The sequence below is a fragment of the Chiloscyllium punctatum genome, chromosome 3, assembly GCF_047496795.1.
Source record: "Chiloscyllium punctatum isolate Juve2018m chromosome 3, sChiPun1.3, whole genome shotgun sequence".
NCBI classification, from domain to species: domain Eukaryota; kingdom Metazoa; phylum Chordata; class Chondrichthyes; order Orectolobiformes; family Hemiscylliidae; genus Chiloscyllium; species Chiloscyllium punctatum.
This window is the reverse complement of record NC_092741.1, coordinates 98,903,201-98,927,761: the sequence shown is the minus strand read 5'-3', so window position 1 is coordinate 98,927,761 and position 24,561 is coordinate 98,903,201.

Below are 24,561 nucleotides of genomic sequence, written 5' to 3'. Positions count from 1 at the left end.
ATTTTTTATGCTGGATTGTTTTAGGTGATATTTTATTTTAAATAATATTACACAGAGCAGACAGTTCTTAAAAATTACAGCATGTTGGAATATAATGCACCATTTTTAATTCTCTGCTTAAATTTATGTCACTGTTAACTTGAATTTGTACAATGATTCATATCCAAACACGCAAGCTTTAGGTTGTGCGGTGCTTCCCTGTTAAATGTTTGCTAACTTAAAAGCCTTTGTTAACACACACATTGTTTCCATAACTTGCTTGAATACCTCAGTGAATTGCTTCAGTGTAGCAATACTGCAACTGAATATTCCTTTCCAGGAGTCATGAGCTTGTAACCTGATAATCTGTTTTTTAAAAAAGCACAGTAACAAGAACTAACATGTCATTATTACAAGTAAGGCTAGTTTTTTTTATTCATTTGTGGAATCTGGGTGGTGCTGGCTGGTTCAGTGTTTATTGCTCATCCCAAGTTGCCTTCCAATGAGGTTGGGGTGAAGTAACGGTATTGGTGAGCTGGCTTCTTGAACTACTGCAGTCCGTGTGCAGTAGGTAGGGAATTCCAGGATTTTGACCCAGTGACAGTGAAGAAATGGTGATATATTTACAGGTAATGATGGTGAGTGACTTGGAGGGGAACTTGCTGATACTGTTATCACATATATGCTGCCCTTGTCATTCTAGATGTTATTGAAAGTGAGTTTGGAAGGTGCTGTCTCAGGATATTTGGAGAATTTCTACAATGCACCTTGTGGATAATATGCTGCTGCTACTGGGCATGATGGTGGAGGGAATGAATGCTTAAGGATGTGGTACCAACCGAGTGGGCTGTTTCATCCTGGAGGATGTCAAGCTTCTTGAATATTGTTTGAGCTGCACTCATCCAGGCAAGAGAGGAATATCCCATTGCACTCTTGACTTGTATCTTGCAGATGGTGGTGGCCAGGCTTTGAGGAATCAAGAAGTGAGTAACTTGCTGCAGTATTCCTCACCTCTGGCCTGCTCTTGTATATTTTTTATGGCTAGCCCAGTTCAATTTTTGTCCAGATCATGTTATGCTTCTTGAGTGTTGTAGGAGCTGCATTCATCCAGGTGTGTGGATCCCCAATTTCCCTTGAGAAGATGGTAGAGAGCACTTCAGTCTTTTCTTTTACACCACTTTGAGAGTAGAAAATATCATGGAATCTCTTCATCCTGTCAGTTGTTTAATTGTCCACCACCACTCATAATTAGGTGAGGCTGAATCAGAGGTCCTTGATCTCATCCACTGGTGTTTGGAGCACTTGGGCCTATCTATAACATATTCATGGAATTATATTGTTTCCTGATGCAAAAAAGCTAAGCATTGCCAAAAATGCCAATACACAAGTCAAAATATTTACATTTCTTGAATCCTGGAAAGATTACAAAATGGGAACAATCTTGAATTTTCCCTTATTCATGTTGAATATGATATATAGGTTCCTCCTAGTCTTGAGCGATTTGACCACTTTCTAGATACAGCAAGTGAGATGCCACCTATTGTTGTAAAGTTCTTACAAAAGCAATTAACAAAGGTAGTTTTACCTCTAATGACCTGAAGGAAAATTTGATAGCAAGATGGGAATTCTGAAATAGTCCAATTACTGAATTACTAACTTAGTACATAGTAAATAAGCAAGTAAATAAGCCCAAGTAAGTTGAAGACTTGGCCGTTCAGGTTGTCCAAATAGAATTTGGGAGTTGTCTGTCATAGGTAGGAAGTGATGAACTCCACCAGTGTCCTAGATGACCATGTGTGCAGGAAGTGCTCTCAGTTACAGAAACCTGAGCTTCGAGTCTGAGAGCTCAAAGAACAGCTGGAAATTCTGTGGCATGTTCACAAGGCTGATAGTTACATGGATAGCATATTTAGAGAGGTGTTCCCATCAGAGCTCAGGGGACAAGAAAAAGGAGGGGAATGGGTGACCATCAGACAGGCAAAGACCATCAGGCCAATAGTGCAGGAATCCCTGCGGTCCTGCTGTCAACTCAGTTTTTCATTCTAGTGTTAAAAATCACACAATACCAGGTTATAGTCCAACAGTTTAATTGGAAGCACTAGCTTTCGGAGCGCTGATCCTTCATCAGGTGGTTGTGGAGTACTCCGAAAGCTAGTCTTCCAATTAAACCTGTTGGACTACAACCTAGTGTTGTGTGATTTTCAACTTTGTACACCCTAGTCCAACACCGGCATCTCCAAATCAGGACTTGCATTCTGGAAGCTGATGAAGGTGCCAATTCCTCAAGAAAATGCAGACACAGCTAAGCTTTTGGCAGCACAGCAGCTTGACTGTATAGAGGGGGAGGAAGAAGAAGGGAGAAGTGCCAGTGATGGAGCATTTCTTCATCTGGGGGTCAGCCAGGCATTTCTGTGGCCATCAACGTGATTCCAGAATGGAATATTGCTTTTCTGGTGTCACAGACAGGCTCTTGGAAATACTTCAGAGGGAGAGTGTACAACCAGAGGCTGTGACCCATGTTGGTGACAGTGACTTAGGTAGAAAGAGGGAAGTGGTCCTACAATCAGAATTTAGAGAGCTGGATAGAAATTTGGCAAGAAGGGCCACAAATGTAGTAATCTCCAGATTATTCCCAATGCCATCAGCACATGAGTACAGAAATAGGAAGTTAAGGCAGATGAATGTGTGGCTGAAAAATGGAGCGGGAGGAACGGCTTAGATTCCCCGGGTACTGGGACTGGTTCTGGGGAAGGTGGCACCCGGACAAGGCAGATGGGATGCACCTAAACAGAGTTGGGACTGAGTTTCTCACAGATCGTTTTGTTAGTATCTTTGGGAGGGTTTTAAACAAACATAATAGGGATAAAAATGGTGTGAAGCAAGTGGGGAAAAAGGTGATTGGTGCTTGGTAATAGAACTGGTGCAGGCACAATGGACTGAATAACTTTTGTGCCACAAGAATTGTATGATTACAATTGTATGATTCAATTTTCAAGTTAGTTTTTTTTAAATATTACACACTGTTCATCACAGCACAATCTATCAAACCTTGAAGCAAGATTGTCTAATCATGTTCTCTTTAAACCTAGCTTGGAGATGGAACAAAAGAATTAAGTTTTAAAATAAATTCTTGAAATAGAATGTTACAGCTGTATTTAAAGGCACCTAAAGATGGTATGTATGTAAAAATGTATTAATACAAATGAATCACCAGAGAAAGAGAGGTACATAAACTGACAAAACACACAAAAAACTGTGTGAAGTATTCATTTTTCAAACTGTCTATTTGGCAGCAAGTGTTGGTTAGGACTTTCCCACAAAAAGATTTTCAGAAATTAGTTTCATTAAGATTTCTATCTACACTGCGTGCAGAACATTTCACAATATTATTTTCTAATTAAGACCTAGAAACTGTGCTTTGCATTAATACGACAGATGTGGCTTATTGATGTTTGCCCCACTTGGACTTGACTTACCTACAGTTTCCTGAAAACCTTTATTTAAATAAACAATGTATATTTTTGCAATGCAAAACTTCATAAGGTTTCTTCACCGTAATCACAAATTTATTAACTCATGAAGCCCTGACAGGAAAAGCTTTTCCCCTATACCTTTCTTGTTTGAGTGGAAATGGTATAGTGTAAATTGCACAGCGTATGTTGTCCTGTTACTTAATGATCAACAGGGCAAAGTAAATAATCTGCAAGGGATTTTTATCTTTAAGTGCTTGGAGATGCCTTTTGAATATCTTACAAATCCAACAGCTGCTAGGCAGCACATCATTCCAAATCTGCTTGAAGGTATTGCTGTGGTCAGATCTCTTTCATGGTTAACTATCATTAATAATCCAGTTTGCTGTGGCTAGCTCAGTTCTTCAGGGGTTAGTTAAACGAAGCTGCTGCTATTTCGAGGATACTTTCACCCTTTTAAGGAGAATTTCACCATTTGTCTGATGAATAACAATTTACTTCCCTCGGTTTGCAGAGACAATTACAGTTGGGTATCCAAAGTTTGTGGTTGCCACCGAGGATTTGTAAACTGAGTGAATGAGCAGGGAACAGAAGATTCTCTTCCCCCTGATGGGTGCTTGGACAAATTATGTTGTGTGCTACTATCTGTGTTTTCAATATGTACAGTTTCTTTCGGGGTTATGTGGTCTAGAGTATGTAATGGGGGCTATCTTGAGGTCTAACAAGAAGCGTCTTGTAGAGAAAAAAAAATGTAGTTCAATGCCTCGCTGCAACTATTTACAGATTATAAGAATAGGCTCTACATTACCATAAAAAACTAACATGAAGAAGTAGCCTTGGGTCCTTTTTCACTTTTCCCCTAAGTTCTCATTACATCATTACAATGGGTGGTCCTTATTGCACTCAATCAAATATTAACCCTTTCAGGTCCATTTACAACAAACCCTCCGAACTGTTGATTTCTCATGACTATTATTGGTATACATATGTTCATATTATTACATTTACTGCTACCTGCAGATTTACCCACATCTCACAAGCTTTTGATAGTACACATTCAGATGAACTGGAGGTTTCACTACTCTCCGCAAATCTCTTCTTATCGGATTTAGAAGAATTAAAATTAATTGGGTAGAAGATCTTGGACTATCTTCCCAACAGCCTGAGGTTCTGTTCTAAACTGGAGGGCCTTTAATCTCTCATATTTCCTTTGTGGAAGAGGTCATTCCTACTTGGGCAGGCACTTTTAGCTTTGCAGAATCTCAAACCTTTAGGTATTGTTTGTCTGTTCCTAGTGGTGACTTTTTTGGATTTACATGCACTTCATCTTCAATTTGTGACAGTAAATTTTTGTTCTGAATCCACATGCAGATATGCTTTTTGCATAGGTAGGAATATTACTTCAACTTCTTTATAGTTTGAACATTGTTGTTCACCCTTAGTGATTGAATTGTTGGTGAAATCAACTGGTTGACTTCTTCAGTTCTGTTATTTGAAGATTCCTTCTTGTTTAATGTAAAATCAATGATATTTGTTCAGAATTCTTCTTGGAATATAAGGAGGGTGGAGATGCCAGTAAAACTTATTCTCTTTTGAGATTGTTCAGCATATAATGTGTGACACAAGTTTGTCATAACTAGTTGTTTACTGAGCCCTGTTGCAATCTGACTCAATTCAATTGCAGAAGCTCCATTTGTCTCAAGTTGGGTACTCTGTACAGTTGCTGCTTTGTTTGCCTTTCTTTCCAATGTTTAGTTTCACTTAGAATCTGAATACTCTCCAGTGTTGATAAGAGTGGAAGAATTTTCTGCAAAACTAGTATATTTTCAGATCTTCATTGATGGTATGAAATAAATTACTTATATCAAATAATTAACCTCAGGAGGTTTTGCCTTAGGAAACCCTGTAAAATTTTATATAATCTATTCCTTGACCAGCTGTTATTTGACTGTCTGTTCCTGACCATAAGAGCATAAGATACAGGAGCAGAATTAGGCCATTCAGCCCATCTGCTCTGCTATTCAATGTGATCATGGCTGATTTGATAATCTTCAACTCCACTTTCCCCAAAGCCCTTGATTTTCTTGCTGATTAAAATGTTGTCTATAACAGCCTTGAATATACTTAATGACCCAGCTCGACAGACCTCTCCAGAAAACAATTCCATCGTGGCATTACTAGCTGAGAGAGAAAAAAAAAACGTCCTGCTCTTCCTCTGTCATAACTAGGTTACTCCTTACTCTGAGAATATGCAACCTAAAGTCTCTCAGAAAGAATCTTATATGTTTCAATAAGATCGGCTCTCATTCTTCCAAACTTCAATAAGTATAGGCCAAACCTAATCAACCTCTCTTCATACAAAAAAAAACAACTGAACCTTCTCTGGACTGCCTCCAATGCAGTATATCTTTGCCTAGGTAAGGAGACCAAAACTGTTCTCAGTAATCAAGATGTAATATAACTAGTACTTTGTATAGTTTTAAAAAGATTTCTCTATTTTTATCTTCAATTCCATTTGCCCTCCCTATTATCTGTTTTATTTGTATGCTAGTTTTTTTGTGGTTTATATATGAGAACCTTTAAATCCCTCTGCTGCAGCTTGCTAATAGTCACCTCCTTTAGTCTTCCTTTCAAGGTGTGTAAGCTAACAATTTCCCACACTTTATTCCATTGATTCACCTTTTGCCAACTCATTTAACCTGTCAAAATCTTTGAATCATCCTTATCATTTATCTTCCCACCTACAGTTGTGGCATGTGCAAACTTGGCAATTGTACATTTCACTAATTACAGGTTGCCATTCTAAAAATGCCCCCTTTTTTTGTTTTCTATTAGCTAGCCAATCCCCTATCCTTGCTCATTTACTCTCTTGGACACCATTAATTAGTATCTTATTAATTAGCCTTACATGGAGTACCTTATTGTTTCAAAATCTCCTTTTGGAAATCCAGATATATCACATCTAATAGTTCCCTAATATATGCGCTGCTTGTTACTTCCTACTAAAGAACTGTAATAAATTTGTCAGGTATGATCTCCCCCTCATGAAGACATGCTGACTCTGCTTGATTATACCCCTATGTATTTCTACATGCTCTGCTATTGCATGCTGTATAACAGATTCTAAAAACTTCCAAAAAAAAGATATTAAGTTAACAGGCCTATATTTCTTATTCCTTTCGCTTTTTGAATAAGTGAATTACATTGGCAATAGTTCTTCAATCCTTCGGGAATTTACAAATCTAAGGATTCTCAGAAAATTAATACCACTTTAGTAATGTCTCCTAGGATTCAACATGTCATGTCCAGGGGATATATTGGCCTGTAACCCCCTTTTACGCTTTGATTATTTGTTATTTTTGAATGCAAGTAGGTTCTTATGCCATGAATTCTGATACTAATTCAACTTCTCTGCCATTTCCTGCTTCCCCACAACTATTTCCCCAGCTTCATTCTCTAAGGGGCCAATATGCACTTTGGTCTCTCTCTTTTCATACATGTAAAGAAACTCATGCTACCTATTTTGAATTTTCCTCCTAGCTTACACTAAAAGTCAGCTTCCCCCACATTTTTCTTTGTAATCTTCCATTGATTTTTAAAACTTTCCTCATCCTTTGTTTTATCTCGAATCTTTGTCACATTGTATGTTTTTCTTTCAATTTGATGCTATCCTTAATTTGCTTGGTTGACGATCATCCCCTTCCTGGAATCCTTCTTCCTCATTGAGATGTGTGTTTCTTGTGACTCATGAACTAATTTTGTAAATGTCTGCCATAGTTCCTCAGCCTAAACCTGACCTTAACACTAATATTTTGTTGTTTAACCCCTTCCAGCTTTTGAATGAGATTGAGGTAGATATATGTCTTTCTACTCAGGAGAAATAATTCTTGTTTGTGAAGTGCATATAGGTTTTCTAGTGATTAACGTCCCCCATATTCAACAGCTACTTATAGGAGACCTTTAGCATCAAGTATGCTGATCGCTGGACCATCTCGTTGAACATCTCTCAGCTGTAAACAGTTTTTTATCTAATAGGGCTTGCTTTGTGACAATATTATGACAGTTGTTCCTGGGTCTAACTTGAAATTTGTGAGGTGCACATTGATATAAATGTCACCTTGCGAAAATGAATGACTTGGAAGACCAATTTCCTGTAAGAAAATGCTGGATTTGTCTTCTCCTGGAAAGAGTTATACCTCACTTTCATCTTTATGTGGATAATTCTTTGATTTTTGTTTTTTTTTAATAACTATGTACTGATTCAGCACAATTTCTGAAACTGACTTATTGTTTTTAATAACTGGGTTGTCAGCTTTGATTGGTTATAATAGCTGGGCGCTGTTCATGCTTGTGGGTTTTTTTTTGCTTCACAGTGTTGGCAAGGACTATTAGTAGTTTGTTATGCACCTCACTAGTTTTCACATGCACCTATTGTAATTCTGTACCTTAAGTATTGAATGCATTATGAAGATCTCCTTTGCAAAAACCTTCTTCCCTTCATATTGTTCAGTGTTGATTCTGGACTTCTGCTTCATTCACCATCTGAATGACTTTCGAGCTTTTGGTCTTCTTTCGACTGTAATAAATCTATCAAAGACTCACCAGTAATGCCCACAACAATTCAATTTCTTATGAATTTTGATTTTAAGTTGTCCTAATCACACCATCCCATGAATCACTAATGACATTGTCAGAGTCATAGACGCTTAGAGATATAAAGCACAGAAACAGACCCTTCAGTCCGACTCATCCATGCCAACAAAATATCCTAAATAAATCTAGTCCCATTTTCAGGCATTTGGCCCATATCCATTTAAACCCTTCCTATTCATATACCCATCCAGATGCCTTTTAAATGGTGTAATTGTACTAGCCTCCACCACTTCCTCTGGCAGTTCATTCCATATGTGTACAACCCTCTGCGTGAAAAAGATGCCCCTTAGGGTGCTTTTAACTCTTTTCCCTCTCAACTTAAAACTATGCCATCTAGTTTTGGATTCCATTACCCTGGGCACAAGACCTTGACTATTCGCCTTATCCAATCTCCTCATGATTTTATTAGCCTCTTTAAGGTCACCTCTCAGTCTCCAATGCTTTAGGTAAAATAGCTCCAAGCTATTCAGCCTCTCCTTATAGCTCAAACCATCCAATCTTGGCAACATCCTGATTAACAATATCTTTGCGAGAGCAAAGAGACCAGAATTGAATGTAGTATTCCAAAAGTGGTCTGACCAATGTCTTGTACAGCTACAACACAACCTCCCAACTCCTATACTCAATGCACTGACCAATAAAGCAAGTACATCAAATGCCTTCTTCACTACCCTGTTGACCTGCGACTCCACTTTCATGGCAATATGGACCTGCACTTCCAAGGCCTCTTTGTTTGGCAACATTCCCTAAGACCTTATGATTAAGTGCATACGTTTTGCCTTGATTTGCCCTACCAAAATGTAGCAGATCACATTTATCTAGATTAAATTCCATCTGCCACTCCTCAGCCCATGGTCCCATCTGATCAAAGTTCTGTTGTATTCTAATGTAACCTTCTTGGCTGCCCACTGCACCACCAATGTTAGTGTCATCTGCAAATGTACTAACCATACTTGCTATATTCACATTCAAATCATTTATATAAATGACAAAAAACAGTGGACTCAGTACCGATCCCTGTAGCACAAGCCTCCAGTCTGAAGAGCAACCCCCCACCACCACCCTCTGTCTCCTACCTTCTAGCCAATTTTGTTTCCAAATGGCTAGTTCTCCCTGCATTTCATGTGATCTAACTGTGTTAACCAGTCTACCATGAGGAACCTTGTTGAACGCCTTACTGAAGTCCAAATAGACAATGTCCACTGCTCTGCCTTCATTAATCCTCTCTGTCACTTCTTCAAAAACCTCAATCAAGTTAGTGAGATATGATTTCCCACGCATAAAGCCATGTTGAATATCTCTAATCAGTCCTTGCCTTTCCAAAGACATGCAAATTCTGTCCCTCACAATTCCCTCCAATAACTTGCCCACCACTGGTCTATAATTCTCTGACTTTTCCCTACTATTGTATGTACTCAAGTAATAGTCAAAATTTTTAAACTACTTTTTAAGATTAAATTTATGAGGTCAACTATTACATGGATACTACTTTTGAGTGGCTGAAATTCATGCCCGTTAAAAATCATACTGTATCATGAGCAGAAGTCCAACTGATCACTAAACAAATAAAAAAAGCAATGAATAATGGTAATTCTGAAAACACAGAGCGGTGTGTGACAGCCGGCACACTGACTCATGAACGTTGATCTGTAATCTGTGAAGAGGTAGGATTGTCTTTTACATGAGATATATGGAAAATTCTAGATTTTTGGGGGGCCGACCTTTACTATTACTACTATTACTCGAGAACATACAGTACCTTTCTTAAATAATGACACAAGTTAGCTAACCTCCTGTCTTCCAGCACCTCAATCACAGTTAGCAATGATATAAATATCTCAACAAGGGACTCAGCAATCACTTCCCTAGCTTCCCACAAAGTTCTAGGGTACAGCTAATCAGGTTCCAGAGATTTATCCACCTTTATGCATTTTAAGACATCCAGCACTTCCTCCTCTGTAATGTGGATACTTCTCACCATTTATTTCCCCAAGTTCTTTAGCTTCCATTTTCTTCTCCACATTAAACACTAATAACAAAATACTCATTTTGTGTCTCACCCACCTCCTATGGTTTCACACATAGGCTGCCTTGCTGATCTTTAAGAGGCCCTATTGTCTCCCTGATAACTCTTTTGTCCTTAATGTATTTGTAGAAACTCTTTGGATTCTCCATAACCCTATTTGCCAAAGTTATCACATGTGCCCTTTTCATCATCCTGATTTCCCTATTAAGTATTCTTCTACTGCCCTTGTACTCCGAGGGATTCACTTGATCCCTGCTGTATATACTTGACATATACATCTTTCTTTTTCTTGAATCTAGTAAACAATTTAATCTCTTCTAGTTTTTCATAAAGTCCATAAATATAAATATGCATTCCAAACGCTTCTAAGGAGGGCTGAACACATGGTTAGCAGGTATGAAATAGATATTTTAAAAAAAAACACAAATTGGTGTTGACGGTACAGAGTCCAAGGTTTGTTTAAGGGTTAGTACAAATTGAGTATGATTCAAGAAAATCTATCTGTTCTCATCACTAAATTCCTATTTTGGTCAAACTAGTTCTTCTGCTCTGGCACCAGAACACACTTCATCATATTTCAAAGTAGCTTCTAATTTGAAGTTCTCTGACTACTGGTCGCAGCACTGAAGCATTATCTCATGGAGGCTGCATGGGCAGCCACCAGGTGGAGACATTATGACTCCATTCATAAAATTTGCAACACATTCTCTGTTTTCTTTAACTGCTCCAAATAATACTTATACCTTCAAATGTTGTGAAAAACCATGCAGTGCCATAAAAAAGAGGCATAAATGTGAAAGAATATATTGTGGCAATGTGATATACTAGGCACTTAACAATTTATTGACGTGAAACAGAATCATGGAATAACAGAGCCATACAGCATAGAAAAGGCCCTTTGACCCATTGAGTCTGTATTGATGTCTCTACACTAATCCCACATTGATGCACTTGGCCCATAGATTTGAATGTTATGACATTTAAAGTGCTCATCCATGTGCGTTTTAAAGTAGAACTAAAGCATTCAAAAATTGGAGGTGTAGTGGACAGCCTAGAAGGTTACTTCAAAGTATAATGGGACCTTGATCGAATGGGCTGATAGGCCAAGGAGTGGCAGCTGGAGTTTAATTTAGAGAAATGTGAGATGCTGCATTTTTGAAAGGCAAATCCAGGCAGGACTTGTACATTTAATGATAGGGCCTGGAAAGTGATGGAGTGCGGGTTCATAGTTATTTGAAAGTAGAGTTGCAGGTAGACAGGGTAGTGGAGGAGGCAATTGGTATATTTGCCTTTATTGGTCAGTGCACTGAGTATAAGAATTGGGAGGTCATGTTGCAGCTGTACAGGACATTGCTTAGGCGACTTTTGGAATTCTGTGTTCAATACTGTTCTCCTTGCTATTGGAATGTTGTTGTGAAACTTGAAAGGATTCAGAAAAAATTTAGGAGGATCTTCCCCTCTCACCTTAAACCTATGCTCTCTGGTTTTGGACTCCACTACCCTGGGGAAAAGACCTTGGTTATTGGAGAGTTTGAGTTACAGGGAGAGGCTGAATAGGTTTGGGCTATTTCAGGTAAGGTGTTGGAGGTTGAGGGGTGACCTTATAGAGGTTGAGAAAGTCAGGGGAGGCATAAATAAGGTGGATAACCAAGGTCTTTTCCCCAGGGTAGTGGAGTCCAAAACCAGAGGGCATAGGTTTAAGGTGAGAGGGGAAAGACTTAAAAGGGGCAACATTTTCATGCAGATGGTGGTGCATGTATGAAATGAGATGCCAGAGGCAGGTACAATTACAACATTTAAAAGATGTCTGGTTGGGTATATGAACAGGAAGATTTAGCTAAATGTTGACTAATGGGATTAGATTAATTTATATATCTGGTTGACATGGATGAGTTGGACTGAAAGGTTTGTTTCCATGCTGTACAGCTCTATGACTCTATATTTTTAACAGAAACATTTATTCAGGTAAATTTTAATTTTCTAAATATTTGCAAAGGACATTGAACACCAGGTTGTAACTCCCTGAATACCAAATTATGATGTAAAAAAGCAAAAGAACTGAGAATTCTGGAAATCAGAAACAAAAACAGCAGTTGCTGGAATACCACAGCAGGTCTGGCAGCATCTGTGGAGTGAAATCCGAGTTAATGTTTAGGCTCCAGTGACTCTTCTTCAAAACTGATGGTAGCTAGGAAAAAGTTGTTTTTTTTTTCTGCAAAAGATTGAGTGGTGGGTGGAGGAAAGGAGTAAATGATAGATAGAGATAGAGCCCAAAGAGAAAGAAGAACAGTTAGACAGATAAATGAGTGGATAATGGTCAGCCTACGAAAATGGAGAGGTGCTAATAAGGATAATTAGTGGCTAACAATGGGTTCTGTGTAATAGCAAACCACATGGTAACAAAGACAAGGATAAAGTGAGGACTGCAGGTACTGGAGAACAGAGTCAAAAAGTGTGGCACTGGAAAAGCACAGCTGGTCAGGCAGTATCTGAGGAGCAGGAGAATCGATGTTTCGGGCGTAAGCCCTTCATCAGGATTCCTCGGATGCTGACTGACCTGCTGTGCTTTTCCAGTACCACACTGTTCGACACATGATAACAAAATCTGGTGTGTGGAGGTTGGGATAAGGCACATTCTCCATGTCCTTGCCTCAACCACATTGGCAGTCATCATTCTTCTAGGCTTATTGTTCTCCATTCCTTTGTCTGTGCAGCTGTTCCCTCTCTTTGGACTCTATCTCCAAGAATGATGATGCATTTGCCAGGAATTTCTTTGCATCCAACTAGCAAATCCATGAATTGGTAATGGAGTCATGCCACAGAATAACCAATGAGTAAAGTTCTGGATGATTATTTCTTCAACATAAAGAGTTATCTAAGTAGCTTGCTATCAGACATAGGCAAGCATGTGACATTATGAAATCATTCAGTTATAATGTTGTTCTTGAATTTTAGTAAGAGTTGGTCTTTTTAGATATCACACTGATTGTTAATTATAATCATTTTCTGATCCCAGATTTCTCTCAGATTGTGTGTTTATCACTTACATATGTACGATACGTACTTCATTATAGGACTGACATGAGGAAATTGGAAAACATGGTTCTATTACTGCATTGAATGTCATTAGCTTAGTTTTTCATTGTTGCTATTTAGAGCCAACCTCAATCTTTGTATCAATGATTGTTATTACTTCCTTCCAGAGGTCTCCATTTCTCACTGCAATCTTCCCTCAGTGCATAGTTATATGGGTTATGTTTGCTTCCTTCAACACAATCCAAGCAAGCAACAATAATTTATTTAGTTAAGAATTGGAGCTGATTGCTATGATTTGGCATGGGGAGAAATACGTTGTTTTATTAATTTATGTGGTGGTTTTGCCTAAGTATATCTCATTATATTGTATTAATTTTAGCTAGTTGCATAGATTAATTAATCATGCACTACTAATGAGGTGACTGTCATATCGAGGAATGGGATGTCACAATATGGGACTTTCTCAGACAGAAGTACTCCAAAATATCAGTAATCTGATTTGAAAGTATAAATATTGTCACTGAATGTTTCTGGTGCTGTCCATTGTCTCACAACTTTAACATAGAAAAAATTTAAACATATTATGTTCAGAATAGGTGAATGAGAATTACAAAATACATCTAATTATAGTTGTGTGAAATAATCAGTGAACTCTTATGATCTGTCTATACGTCACTTGTATGCAGAATTCAACACATAAAAATTGCTGGAGCTTGGTGTAATGATTTGAACTCACGTGGAAGAAATAGAAATTATGGTGTGAAGAGACAGTCAGACAGGGAAGAATTGGACAATATAGGAAATGTTGTGTTCCCAATCTGAAGTGTCACTTTGACAATTCACATAAACAAAAAAAAATGCTGGAAAAATTCAGCAGGCCTAGCAGCCTCTGTGGAAAGGGAAGCAGAGTTCATGTCTTAAGTCCAAAGAGATCTAGGGGTGCAGTTGCATAGTTCTTTGAAAGTGGAGTGGCAGACTGACAGTGTGATGAAGAAGGCATTTGGCATATTTGCCTTTATTGGTCAGTGCATTGAGTAATGGAATTGTGTTGCTATGTCGTGGCTGTACAGGACATTGGTGAGACTATTTTTAAAATACTGCATGCAGTTCTAATTGCCCTTCTATAGGAAGGATGGTGCAGAAAAGATTTACAAAGATGTTACTTGGACTGGAGGGTTTGATTTATAGTGAAAGGCTGAATAGGCCAGGACTACTTTCTCCTGAAGCATTGGAGACTAGAAGTGACCTTATAGAGGTTTATAAAATCATGAGGGGCATGGAAAGGGTGAGTAGCCAAGGTCTTTTTCCTCGGGTGGGGTAACCCAAGACTAGAGAACGTACGTTTAAGGTGAGAGGGGAAGGATTTTAAAGGACCAAGGGTAACCTTTTCACGCAGACGGTAACGTGTGTATGGAATGAGCTGCTAGAGGAAGTGGCAGAGGCTAATACAAATACATTTAAAAGGCATCTGGATAGGTATATGATTAGAAAGGTTTTAGAGGCATACAGGCTAAATGCTGGCAAATAGGACTAATTAATTTAGCATATCTGGTCGGCATGAATGAGTTGAACTGAAGGGTCTGTTTCCATGCTGTATGATTCTATAATTCCATGATTCCAGCATGACTCTTCATAAATAAAATGTGTTGGAATTTTGTTAATAATTTTGACAGAGATAGATTAGGAGCAAAGGGAACAGATGGTGTAGAGGCCCAGTGCATAAGATAAAAGCCTTGTCAATGGTGGTTAAAAAAAAGAGATAAATATGTATGTAAATACATGTTTGAAGTAGAGAGAATGGGTCCTCTCTACTGAGAGAAAAATAAATAAGACAAAAACAAGGCAAAGCTAAAAAACATGTATCATGTGGTCCGTTACACCAACTGCCTCTCTGTTCCCATTGTCTGTCCTCCATTTCTGTCAAAAGTGCATAAAAAGATTTCCATCATCTTTCAGTTCTGAAGAAGAGTCATACTGAACTCAAAATATTTACACTGTTTGTCTCTCTACAGATGCTGTCAGATCGGCTGACCTCCTCCAACATTCTCTGTCCTTGTATCCAATGTACAGAGTACCTGTCATATTTTGCTTTTACTTGAGAATTTGCATTGGTGGAATAGCAAACCTCAACTGTTATTTTATTGGTATCACTCTCCTTTAGCTAATTCCATCTGTTTACATTTCTTCTCCCACTCATGAAGGGGAATTGGGAGGTTTTCACTTTGATTTGCTTTGCTCACTACTTAAGTCCTAAAAGTGAATGAAATCAATGAAACTACTTAAGTTCTGGGATCTTTAATGTACACATTCTAGATTAAAATATTTTTTGTAGCAGATGTAGTTATTTTCTTCAGATAATTTGTTGTTATTTCTTTACTATTTCACTATTTCTCAGCATACGTTTTAAAATTCATAGGTGTTCTGTGTGCAATCTTCCATTTTTGCTGACTGTCTGTGAGAGTCCCCACAAAATGACTTTGCAAATTCTAGCCTATTGTGAAAATCATCAAATTATACATAAGGGCATGATTGCCCAACAGAATTGAGGGTAAAGTGGTAGCGTGAAGATGTCAGTAGGTCAATGGATTGATGTTTGTCCTTACAAACATCTTGTTGCTATGCACCCTGCTCCTGGTCACAGCGAAGAATAATTTTCAGAGGAATCAGTTGTCATTATAATTTTTGTTGACCCTATGATCATGATTCAAAAACAAAAATTTGATAACTTGGAAACATGCAGAAGCTAAGGGCAGATTTTCCTCTTTTCTTTCAAATTGATGAAAAATTTATTACGATCATGCCTACTAACCTTTCTCTGTACTTAAATGATTAATGGCCACATATAAATTGAAAATTTTGCTCCAAATGCTGGTTGTCACAAATTTCATTCAATATTATTTGTATTTCCAATACTACATTTCGTGATGATCATTCTCAAGCAGTCGTGCAAGGCCAAAGTCAGCAATCTTACAGGAGACCTTTTCTGTGAGGAAGATCACAGATCACAGTTCACAGATCGCAATGAATGCAACATTACAAATATTGCAGTGGGACTATTAATTTGAAATATTTTAAATAATAGATCTATTATACAAGCCATTCCATAATACATTGCAGCAGGAACATTCTTTATTATGAATGCAAATAAAAATCAATCCTCAAAGTTTTACATGCACCTAAGAGATGGATATGATTTGGAGATCCCGGTGTTGGACTGGGGTGTACAAAATTAAAAATCACACAACACCAGGTTATAGTCCAACAGGTTTAATTGGAAGTACACTAGCTTTCAGAGTGACGCTCCTTCATCAGGTGATAGTGGAGGGCTCGATCTTATCACAGAATTTATAGCAAAAGTTTACAGTGTGACATAACTGAAATTACACATTTCAGTTATGTCATGGATAGATAGAGAGTGTACAAACACAATGATTTTTGAATATCCCAGTATCTGGCTTGATATGCCATAATCTCTTTAAAAACCTGAATTATGTAGAAGAACCAATGGGAAGAATTTCAGGATTGAATTGAATAGCCAAAAATCTTATTTTATTCTCACTTGAACAAAATGCCATAAGCAATAATGCAGATAAAATAATGATTTCAAATCATATACACAAAGTTATGACTTAACTTCTGACATTCAGGGTTGTCATGAGATAAGTATGAATTAACAGCTAAACTGTAGTTCAGCATCCCATGGATTCTATTTTAAAGGTCTGATGTTGTCAGATGAGATCCCACCTAAACATGGATCACAAAATCTTATTAAAACTCTGTCTCCTGCAGGGATCCAAATGTGTCACATTTGAAAATTTGGCTTTGGGACATCTTAAAAGTTTTGCCAACTTGAATTCTTCAACGATTTCTCCTGGCTTGGTATTTCAATCTCTGTAACAAACACAAAGATCCCCAGGATTCCTGAGACTACTTCCAAATACCTAATCACCAGCACAATTTCAAACAGTTTCATTGAGTTGATGCTGAATTTTCTAAATTGCAAAGAACAAAGAACAATACAGCACTGGAACAGGCCATTTGCCCCTCCAAGCCTGCCCTAACACATTTGCCCTTCCATACCAAAACTGTGTTCGCTTCCAGGACCTATATCACTGTATTCCCTTCCTAGTTACGTATTTGTCCAGGTGCTTCTTGAATACTGCTGATATGTCTGCTCTTACCACCTCCTGTGGCATCATGTTCCAGGCACTCACCACCCTTTGTGTGGAAAAAATGCCTTGCACACCTCTTTTAAGCTTCATCACCATCCCCACCCACCGTAACTTGAACCTGTGTCCCGAGTAATTAAAGCCTCCACCTTGGAAAAAATGTCTCATACTTCCACTCTATCCATCCTATTTAACAATCTTATAAAGTTCCATCAGGAAAACAAACCCAGTCTATCCAAACTTTCTTCAAAGCTAAAATCCCCCATACCAAGCAACATCCTGGTAAACCTTTTCTGTACCCACTCCAAAGAATCCACATCCTCCTGGTAGTGTGGTGACTGTACCTGGCAGTATATTGTTATTGTTATTACTGAGACTTGGTTGAGGGAAGGGCAAGTTTGACAACTAAATATCCGAGGATATAGATGCTTCAGGCAAGATGGAGAGGGAAGTAAAAGGGGTGGGGGAGTTGTATTACTGTTCAGAAAGGATATCACAACTGTGCTGAAGAAAGGCATTATGGATGACTAACAGTGAGGCAATATGGGCAGAACTCAGACTTAGGGTGCAGTAACAATGTTGGGGCTGTAATACAGGCCTCCCAATAACGAGCGTGGGGTAGAGGTACAAATATGTAGACAGATTACAGAAAGATATAGGACCAACAGGGTGGTGGTGCTGGGAGATTTTAATTGTCCCAACATTGGCTTAGTGTCAGAAGTTTAGTTGGAGCAGAATTTGTAAGGAGCGTCCAGAAGGGTTTTATAGAGCAATATGTAAATAGTCCAACTCAGGAAGGGGCCATACTGGACCTGATGTTCGAGAATGATCATGGCCAGGTGGTTGAATGTTTCCAGTGATGGATTACTTTAGGAATAGTGATCACAATTCCGTAAGTTTTAGAATATTCATGGACAAAGACAAGAGTAGTTCTAAATGAAGAGTGCTAAATTGGCCAACTTTTGCAAAATTCAGCAGGAGCTGGGGAATGTGGGTTGGGAGCAGCTGTTTGAGGCCAAATCCACATTTGATATGTGGGAGGCTTTTAAAAAGAGGTTGATTAGAGTGCAGGATAAACATGACCCTGTGAAAATGAGGGACAGAAATGGCAAGATTCGGGAACCATGGATGACAGGTGAAATTGTGAGACTAGCTAAGGGGAAAAAGGAAGCATATATAAAGTCTAGGCAACTGAAAACAGACAAAGTTTTGGAAGAATATCAGGAAAGTAGGACCAATATGAAATGAGGAATTAAAGAGGGCTAAAAGGGAGTCTTGAAATATCTTTAGCAAACAATGTTAAAAAAAATCCCAAATCCTTTTATTCGTATATAAGGAGCAAGAGGGTAACTAGAGAAAGGGTTGGCCCACTAAAAGAAAAAGGAGAGAAGTTATGCCTGGAGTCAGAGAAAAGGGTGAGATTCTTGATGAGTATTTTGCAAAGGTATTCATCGAGGAGAGGGACATGACGGATGTTGAGTTTATGGATAGATGTTTGATTATTCTAGGTCAAGTCAGCATAAGGAGGGAGGAGTGTTGGGTATTCTAAAAGGCATTAAGGTGGACACGTCCCCAGGTCTGGATGGGATATATCCCAGGTTACCGAGGGAAGGGAGCGAGGAAATGGCTGGGGCAGATATCTTTGCAGCATCCTTGAACGTGGGTGAGGTCCCGGAGGACTGGAGAATTGCTAATTTTGTCCCCTTGTTTAAGAAGGGTAGCAGGGGTGATCCAGGTAATTACAGACTGGTGAGCATGACATCAGTTGTAGGGAAGCTGCTGGAGAAAATACTGAGGGATAGGATCTATTTACATTTGGAAGAAAATGGACTTATCAGTGCTAGGCAGCATGGATTTGTGCAGGGAAGGTCATATCTTACCAACTTAATAGAATTCTTTGAGGAAGTGACAAAGCTGATTGATAAAAGAAGAGTTGTAGACGTCATATACATGGACTTCAGTAAGTCATTTTATAAGGTTCCCCATGGCAGGCTGATGGAGAAAGCAAAGTCACATGGGGTCTCAGGTGTACTAGCTAGATGGATAGAGAACTGGCTGAGCAACAAGAGACAGAGAGTAATAGGAGAAGGGAGTTTCTAGAAATGGAGAACTGTGACCAGTGGTGTTCCACAGAGATCCGTGCTGGGACCACCGTTGTTTGTGATATGCATGATTGATCTGGAGGAAGGTGTAGGTGGTCTAATGAGCAAGTTTTCAGAGGACACTAAGATTGGTGGAGCAGCAGACAGTGAAGGGGACTGTCAGAGAATGCAACAGAATATAGATAGATTGGAGAGTTGGGTGGAGAAATGGCAGATAGAATTCAATTCAGACAAATGCAAGGTGATGCCTTTTGGAATATCCAGTTCAAGAGCGAACTATGTGGTAAATGGAAATGCCTTGGGGAAAATTGATGTACAGAGAGATCTCGGTGTTCAGGTCCATTGTACCCTGAAGGTGGCAACGCAAGTCGACATAGTGGTCAAGAAGGCATAAGATATGCTTTCCTTCATCAGACAGGGTATTGAGTACAAGTGTTGGCAGGTCATATTATAGTTGTATCAGACTTTGGTTCTGTCACATTTGGAATCCAAAATGGAGGACGGGAAAAATTTCTGGCTGTAAGAGCTGCTCCTTTTTTTGAGGTATGTTAGGTTTTGGAGGTGATTTCCTCGAATTCCAGGAGCAGCAATTACTGTTTTATATGCTGTTGCATTGTTTTGGAACATTGGGAAAAAAAAGTTAAAACAGCAGCAGTTTAAAAGGGAGAAGAGCAGACAAAGGAAGCACATGGTGAGGTCAGTGTAGGAGAGAGAGAGAGGGGGAGAGAGAGAGAACCTGCACAGTTACCACCTTTGCTGTTTGAATTCGTATATCGCTGGACATGGGAGTGCATCTGGGAAAATTAACAAACAGTAAAATTTATAACTAATCTTGGAGGAACTTGTAGGGCAAAGTTCACAGCACAGAATCAGATAAGTTAATTGTTGTTTTAAGTCTGTCCAAGAGAAAGGCTGCAGTAGTGAGTATAGTGAATTCTTTCTTGATTATATGGTTTTGGAGATAAGTCTCTTGATTAAACTTAAAATATAAGCCATAGCTATTAATTTAACCTGGGGCTGTGTTTGTAGAGGAGTAAGACAATGTTATTTTCTGGGTCTGTAGATTGTGAAGGAGCAAAAATGGCCTTTGCAGTGATATGTACTTCTTGTCAGATGTGGGAGTTTAAAGAGAGTTTAAGGGTTACTGTGGATTATATCTGCCATAAATGCTGTTGGATGCGAACCTTATCAGATTGAGTGGATCGGTTGGAGAGACAGATAGAAGTGATGAGGAATTTGCAACAGCAACAGTATGTGATGGATGGCAGTTATAGAAAGGGGGGCAAGTCTCAGATACAGTCACATAGATTGGTTAACTGCAGGAAAGGTAAGAGAGGTAGGCAGCTAGAGCAGGAGTCTTTTGTCATTTCAAACTGGTATGCTGTTTTGGAAAATGTAGGGGGTGATGGATTCTCAGAGGAACGTAGCACAAACAGCCAAGTTTCTGGTATTGAGACTGGCTCTAATGCAATGAGGGGTACGTCGGCTTCCAAGAGATCAATTGTGTTAGGGAATTCTGTAGTCAGAGGTACAGACAGATGTTTCTGTAGCCAGCAGAGAAAAAGCAGAATGGTGTGTTATTTCCCTGGTGCCAGGATCAAGGATGTCTCAGAGAGGGTGCAGAATGTTCTCACAGGGGAGAGGGGCCAGCAGGAGGTCATTGTCCACATTGGAACCGACGACAATGGAAGGGAAAGGTTGAGACTCTGAAGGGAGATTACAGAGAGTTAGGCAGGAAATTAAAAAGGAGGTCCTCAAGGGTAGTAATATCTGGATTACTCCCAGTGCTATGAGTTAGTGAGGGCAGGAATAGGAGGATAGAGCAGATGAATGCATGGCTGAGGAGCTGGTGTATGGGAGAAGGATTCACATTTTTGGATCATTGGAATCTCTTTTGGGGTAGGAGTGACCTGTACAAGAAGGACAGATTGCACCTAAATTGGAAGGAGACTAATATACTGGCAGGGAAATTTGCTAGAACTGCTTGGGAGGATTTAAACTAATAAGGTGGGGGAGTGGGACTCAGGGAGATCGTGAGAAAAGAAATCGATCTAAGACGGGTACAGCTGAGAACAAAAGTGAGTCAAACAGTCAGGGCAGGCAGGGACAAGGTAGGACTAATAAACTGCATTTATTGCAATGCAAGGGGCCTAACAGGGAAGGCAGATGAACTCAGGGCATGGTTAGGAACACGAGACTAGGATATCATAGCAATTACAGAAACATGGCTCAGGGATGGGCAGGACTGGCAGCTTAATGTTCCAGGATATAAATGCTACAGGAAGGATAGAAAGGGAGGTAAGAGAGGAGGGGGAGTGGCATTTTTGATAAGGGATAACATTACAGCTGTGCTGAGGGAGGATATTCCCGGAAATACATCCAGGGAAGTTATTTCGGTGGAAGATGAGGATGATCACCTTATTGGGATTGTATTATAGACCTCCCAATAGTCAGTGGAAAATTGAGAAACAAAGTTGTAAGGAGATCTCAGCTATCTGTAAGAATAATAGGGTAGTTATGGTAGGGGATTTTAACTTTTCAAACGTCGACTGGGACTGCCATAGTGTTAAAGGTTTAGATGGAGAGGAATTTCTTAATTGTGTAGAAGACAATTTTCTAATTCAGTATTTGGATGTACCTACTAGAGAAGGTGCAAAACGTGACCTACTGTTGGGAAATAAGGCAGGGCAGGTGACTGAGGTGTCAGTGGGGGAGCACTTTGGGGCCAGCGACCATAATTCTATTCGTTTTAAAATAGTGATGGAAAAGAATAGACCAAATCTAAAAGTTGAAGTTCTAAATTGGAGAAAAGCCAATTTTTGTCAGTATTAGGCAAGAACTTTCGAAAGCTGATTGGAGGCAGATGTTCGCAGATAAAGGGACGGCTGGAAAATGAGAAGGCTTCAGAAATGAGATAACAAGAATCCAGAGAAAGTATATTCCTGTCAGATGAAAGGGAAGGCTGGTAGGTATAGGGAATGCTGGATGACTAAAGAAATTGAGGGTTTGGTTAAGAAAAAGAAGGAAGCATATGTAAGGTATAGACAGGATAGATCGAGTGAATCCTTAGAAGAGTATAAAGGAAGTAGGAGTATACTTAAGAGGGAAATCAGGAGGGCAAAAAGGGGACATGAGATAGCTTTGACAAATAGAATTAAGGAGAATCCAAAAGGTTTTTACAAATATATTAATGACAAAAGGGTAACTAGGGAGAGAATAGGGCCCTTCAAAGATCAGCAAGGCAGCCTTTGTGGAGCCACAGAAAATGGGGAAGATACTAAATGAATATTTTGCATCAGTATTTACTGTGGAAAAGGATATGGAAGATGTAGACTGTAGGGAAATAGATGGTGACATCTTGCAAAATGTCCAGATTGCAGAGGAGGAAGTGCTGGATGTCTTGAAGTGGATAAATCCCCAGGACCTGAGCAGGTGTACCCGAGAACTCTGTGGGAAGCTCGAGAAGTGATTGCTGGGCCTCTTGCTGAGATATTTGTATCATCGATAGTCATAGGTGAGGTGCCGGAAGACTGGAGGTTGGCAAACGTGGTGCCACTGTTTAAGAAGTGTGGTAAAGACAAGCCAGGGAACTATAGACCGGTGAGCTTGACCTTGGTGGTGGGCAAGTTGTTGGAGGGAATCCTGAGGGACAGGATGTACATGTATTTGGAAAGGCAAGGACTGATTCGGGATAGTCAGCATGGCTTTGTGCATGGGAAATCATGTCTCACAAACATGATTGAGTTTTTTGAAGAAGTAACAAAGAAGATTGATGAGGGCAGAGTGGTAGATGTGATCTATATGGACTGCAGTAAGGTGTTTGACAAGGTTCCCCATGGGAGACTGATTAGCAAGGTTAGATCTCACGGAATACAGAGGGAACTAGCCAGTTGGATACAGAACTGGCTCAAAGGTAGAAGACAGGGTGGTGGTGGAGGGTTGTTTTTCAGACTGGAGGCCTGTGACCAGTGGAGTGCCACAAGGATCGGTGCTGGGTCCTGTACTTTTTGTCATTTACATAAATGATTTGGATGCAAGCATAAGAGGTACAGTTAGTAAGTTTGCAGATGACACCAAAATTGGAGGTGTAGTGGACAGTGAAGAGGGTTACCTCAGATTACAACAGGATCTTGACCAGATGGGCCAATGGGCTGAGAAGTTGCAGATGGAGTTTAATTCCAATAAATGCGAGGTGCTGCATTTTGGGAAAGCAAATCTTAGCAGGACTTATACATTTAATGGTAAGGTCCTAGGGAGTGTTGCTGAACAAAGAGACCTTGGAGTGCAGGTTCATAGCTCCTTGAAAGTGGAGTCGCAGGTAGATAGGATAGTGAAGAAGGCATTTGGTATTCTTTCCTTTATTGGTCAGAGTATTGAGTACAGGAGTTGGGAGGTCATGTTATGGCTGTATAGGACATTGGTTAGGCCACTGTTGGAATATTGCGTGCAATTCTGGTCTCGTTCCTATTGGACAGATGTTGTGAAACTTGAAAGGGTTCAGAAAAGATTTACAAGGATGTTGCCAGGGTTGGAGGATCTGAGCTACAGGGAGAGGCTGAACAGGCTGGGGCTGTTTTTCATTGAGCGTCGGAGGCTGAGGGGTGACCTTGTAGAGGTTTACAAAATTATGAGAGGCATGGATAGGATAAATAGGCAAAGTCTTTTCCCTGGGGTCAGGGAATCCAGAACTAGAGGGCATAGGTTTAGGGTGAGAAGGGAAAGATATAAAAGAACCTAAGGGGTAACTTTTTCATGCAGAGGGTGGTACATGTATGGAATGAGCTGCCAGAGGACGTGGTGGAGGCTGGTACAATTGCAACATTTAAGGGGCATTTGGGTGGGTACATGAATAGGAAGGGTTTGGAGGGATATGGGCTGGGTGCTGGCAGGTGGGACTAGATTGGGTTGGGATACCTGGTCAGCATGGACTGGTTGGACTGAAGGGTCTGTTTCCATGCTGTACATCTCTATGACTCTATGACTCTATAAATATTGCATATAGTTCTGATCGCCACATTACTAAAGGGATGTGGATGCCTCAGAGATGGTCGAGCGGAAGTTCACTAGGATGTTGCCCATTATGGAGGGTGCTAGCTATGAAGAGAGGTTGATTAGATTAGGATTAT